Here is a 5,428-nt window from a genome sequence, read left to right as displayed (position 1 = left end):
GAGATGGTTGTCTTGGAATAATGATAGGTAATTTGTATGCAGGAAAATTAATGTTTGACATTCATCCTAGGATTGCATACAACCTAGCAGACCAAGATTTTAGTAGAGTCTTAACCCTTCATCGAGATTTCAGAAGAAAAGATCTAATGAAAGAAGGTAATATACCATATTCTATAACTTATAGAATAGTTTCTGCCCTTTCTAATACACATCATTCAGATTTATTTTTTAGGAAAGAGTATATTGAGATTCCTAAAATTTTCAAAGAATTTGCTATGGTAATGACACCAGATCCTATTAGAATACATAGAATAGGTGGTGTCGATATTGTTATAAACAATAGCTTCTATAAGGAATCCGAGGAGGAAATTCTGAACCTTAAAGAAGCACTACTGGAAATGAAATTGCTAGACATCAGCGAAAAAAGCAGACTTTCTCTTGAGAATGTCAAGCGGCTCATCCAGAGGAACTTCAGTTAAAACCCTCTAGCATGGTGGAATAGGAACAAATCGAAGCTACTCTAAAGGACAAAGATCAATGCAAATACGAGTATGTTCGATACAAACCTATCCAGATAAACATGGATGATAAGAAGGATATGTAGATGATAATCAAAGAGCATATCAGTCTTGGAGTCATTGAACCTGGAGTCTCTACCTGTAGTAGCCCTGGATATTTGGTAAGAAGCCATGGTGAGATTAAGAGAGGTAAACCCAAGTTGGTTATTAACTATCAAGGCATTAATAAAATATTAGAACTTGATGGTTATTACATTCCTAGTAGAAAATACTTAATTGATTGCATTAAAGGGGCAAAAGTGTTTTCCAAATTCGATTGCAAATTTAGGTTTTATCAGATTAGGATGGAGAGTGAATCAAAGAAATTTACTACATTCTTCACACTACAGGGACAATATATCTGGAATGTGATTCCAATGTGTTTAGCTAATGCACCCTAGATATTTCAATGAAAGATGGATAGTCTTTTTAAAGATTATTTTGAATTCGTGTTTGTCTATATTGACGACATATTGATTTCGTCTAAAAATATGAAAGAACATATCAAACATCTTGAAATATTTTCTGACGCATGCCATAAAGAAGGTTTAGAACTTTCTGAAATAAAATGGAATATAGCTGCCAATAAATTTTAATTTCTACGAATTCTTATTGACGAAATAGGGATTGAGTTACAAGACCATATTGTGGAGAAAATCCGCAATTTTTTAGACGTACGCAAAGATAAGAAGCATTTGCAGAGCTTCTTGGGAGTATCTTTAATAAGGATCTTGCAAGATACAGAAAGGATTTCCAACCACTCTTGAAAGAAATAAAGAGTGCAAAGTGAAAATGGGAAGAAATCACCACAAAAAGGGTTCGTGAGCTTAAACAGGATTGCACTAACCTGCCAAAGCTTGCTATACCATAGGATGAGGATGAATTTGTAGTCTATACAGACGCCAATGATTAGAGATGGGCAGAAGTGCTCATGAAGAAGACAACAGAGGGGAAAAACCTTGTAGATAGACATGAGGGTTGTTCTCAGAATAACAAGCAAAAGTTTGGCATATTAACAAGAAAGAATTCTTTACGGTGGGAATGCTTTTAAGAAATGGCCCTAATTTTTACTTGCTAAACAATTTACTTTAAAAGTTGATAATACTAATAGTAATGCTTTCTTAAAAATAAATTAGAATCGAAAATAGAGAAAGCTCGTATTATCAGATGGCAAGCTGCATGCCAATATTATTGTTATAGTATCATCGTTATAAAATCTCGTAAAAATATTCTTGCAAAATTCCTGACGAGAGATGTAGGCAGCTAAAGCAAACTCCATCATGTTGAGACTCAGACACCTCCGGAAAAACCTCGAGGAGCTTGACAGAAAGTTAAGACAGCTAGCTGTTAATGCCCAAGTTGTCGGACAAATTCAAAGAGCTGATCTAGACACTGTCTAGGTTGCAATAAGGAGTTCCTTATTGCCATCCACCTCGCTATGGAACGATTTACGAGAACCAATACGGAAGGCGTTACCTTTGCGGACGACTCACGAATTTAGGGAGCATGACCCAGAATATGTCTTAAGAGTAGAGGGCTCTAGACCTGTAGCGTCGGATTCAAGTACCGATTGCACAAAACCATCACCAGACTCCGGTGAAATGGCAACTATTGAGTCACAGTAAGTGCAAACTCCTGTGGGTTCAAGTCAACCCGGTACCTCCAGGGTTAAGTAGGAGAGATTAGCCTTAGGCCAATGACGGGCACCTCTAAGGCTAATACTAATGAATTGATATCTTCTTAAGCTTGCCAGGAATATCAACGAATGTGGAAAAATTAATTTCTCGCAAAGGAGTGAACCCTGGCAAGACCATTATCGAAACATCCGGAAAATATACCAGGGTCTGGATGTTAGAGGGGTCAAAACCAGAAGATCTCCGAGAATTGTATGATTTTAGAGCTCTTGCTTCAGTTCATATTATGTCGCCAAGCTTTCCGGAGATTTCTAAACTTCCGGAGTGGATTAGTAGGGTGGTCTTTGATTCATGGCAAAACAACCCCCACTTAAAGAGGGGCAACGTTTTGGAGTTAAAATTTGTATCAGTAGCTCCAGAAATTGCACGAAAGAGGTCTCATCCAGCATACCATTTTATGAAGCTGCAGAGGCTAGATATGGTAGCTTTCAACAAGATCAAATCTGCCTCAGAAGAAGTTTCCTTAGTATCAGCCATTAATGAAGATAGTATCTCTACTAGGAGAGCTTGGGGATTATAGGTCTGTCTCACAGAGATGGACAAAGTCAAGTATCCATTCAAGATTTTCTCAAACAAAATGAATGGATCGTTCCTGTTAAACTCCATGACATAAAAGAAGAGGTTGTTAATCTGGGAAAATAAGTTGCCAGCAGCTGAAGCAACTAGGATGAAGATGTGTAACATGTTGCATGTTGGGCAATGACATAATCATTTATGCCCTTGCTATGAAAAACAAGAAAAGGCCTTGTTCGGGACAAAAATTCGGGTCACACAAAATGAACCCGAACCAAACCAGGAAAAGTGAAAAAGAAAATTTTTACAAAAAATAAGTAAAAATAAAAAATGTAAAAAGGCAAGGATAAGACTATCGGCAGAAAACGACAAAGGCCAACAGTCAGCAAAGCAGGAAAGCCAGCTGGAAAGTATGTGACCGGCAAACTACTATGGCCAACAGCTGGGAATCACGAGGAGATGATGAATGCAATGACATCATCATAAAAACAAGTTTGGAGTCCAAATTTGATGTCCGCGAACGCCTATAAATAAAGATACAATGAAGTAGAAGGAAAGGATCCGAAAACTTCTCGTACTCTTCAAATCATTTGAATATTGAGTTCTTTTAATCTTTTGTAGAGTTTTAATCTTTTAGTTTATGGGGGTTTCCCCAACAAGTCAAGTCCTCTACACTATGAGAGTCTAAATGGTTGTCTCCTCCAACGGAGAAATAATATCTATGTAATATTCTCTATATTTTTTCAATAAAAGTAAGGTTTCTGTTCAACCGATTTGTCCAAAATTCTATTAAGTCCCTGTATGGTTGTCCAAGTGCCAGCGAACAATTTGATGCGGTTGTATGGTTGGAGGAAGCCCGTAAAATCGAGGACTTGCAAAATCGAGGAACAAAGCAGTCAAAGCAAGGTACGAATTTATGGGCTCTTAATTTATTTCGGAAGTATGTTGGGCCATTTTTAGAGCATTAAAATGGACTATTAGGCTTTATTACCAGAAAAGGGCAAAAGGGTCATAAAATTGGCTAAATAACCGAATCTAAGCAAAAGGGAAAGATATAGGACTAAAACTAATATTGTCAAAGATAAAGGACCAAAATTATTTTAAGGCATAAATAAAGGACTATTCGGATCTTTTTCCCTATCTATATATACTTCTATATATACAATTAAAAAAATAGACAATCTCCCAACAATAATATACATGAAGCCAAGTATAATTAACAATTACAAGTACTATATACAACTCATATAACGAATCTAGAATACGGTCCTCACTTTGTCCATTCTGAAGAAGTTGATTGGTCATCCATGGCACAAATCTAGAACACCCACAATATGTTGTTGGATTACATGTGAATCGACATGAAACCCTATATCAAGAGAAGCTCTCCAATATATGTACAAATATGTATATTACACTCTAAACTTTTACAAATGTTTTACGGGTGAATGCAATTTACCCTTTGTGATATTGAAAATGAGCACATTACCCTCTATGAAAAAAATATAGAAATTTACCCCCCTATACTTTTTTAAATGAAGCAATTTACCTCCTTATATAGGGAGGTAAATTGCTTCATTTTGGAAAACATAGAGAGGTAAATTGTTGTATTTTAAAAATTACAGGGAGGTAACTCGCTACTTTTTTTTTAACAAAAACCACCTAGAGCTAGGGGGAGCTTTTCGGAGTCCCCAGTCCGTCTATATTAAAATGCAAAAAATAATTACAGCGGGGAGAGCTACCTCCCTAGAATTTCTAACGAAGCCATAAACAAGGAGTACTACTCCCTTATAACAAAAGACACAAACAGGTGTACTAGAAAAATTATGGCGAGTCAAATTGCTATTTGTTTTTTAATAAGGGGGTAATTTGCTCATTTGCGATATGACAAGGGGTTGCTTGCATTTTTTCCTATATTTTACTTATGATTTTTCAAGATTTGGTTATGTAAGGACCCCACTGGCGGCCACACTCCTAATTGTATATCCTCAAAGGCCATTTATGTGAGGTGCGATACTGAAAAGAAGAGGTCATTGCAGATATTAGTTAGAACTATTCTTATAGAAAACACAAACATATCACAGCAACTGAAGATATAAAACAAATATATGTCATGAATTTGTAGACTCAGTACGTTGCATGCCTTATTTTTGTTTTCAGAGAAACTAAGGTACGTCTTGTGTTCTATAGCATGCCATGTTAAGTTTTCTTTTTGCGCATAAGGGTCAGGGCTCATAATATAGCAATCAACTTATTCGTTCAGTAGATAAAAAAAAAAGGACATGTAGCATGAAATGAAATTTTTACATTATATTTGGTTTCAATTTTGCTTCATCTCTGAAATGGGCCAACACATGGACAATACTTGCCTTGATTTGTTTTGAAAGTTTTGGTGGTGTTTTGAGATGTTTTGACATAGTGCCTCATTTATTTTTTGTCAAAATAAGTCTACACTAATTACAAGCCCAACAACTAAAAAAATTATATACATACTCATACATATATATAAATATATATAAACGAGACATGATTTGACAATGAACAGTAGTTTTTGTCTCTTACTAAACAACACCAAACATACCATACTTATTTTATATTATCTCCATAAACAAATCCAAACATACACACTATCTCTAACACATATTTATTTATCTTTGTTTTTCT

The sequence above is a fragment of the Sesamum indicum genome, unplaced genomic scaffold (assembly GCF_000512975.1).
Source record: "Sesamum indicum cultivar Zhongzhi No. 13 unplaced genomic scaffold, S_indicum_v1.0 scaffold00132, whole genome shotgun sequence".
Lineage (NCBI taxonomy): Eukaryota > Viridiplantae > Streptophyta > Magnoliopsida > Lamiales > Pedaliaceae > Sesamum > Sesamum indicum.
The sequence above is the reverse complement of the archived record's forward strand: the minus strand, read 5'-3'. Positions refer to the sequence as shown.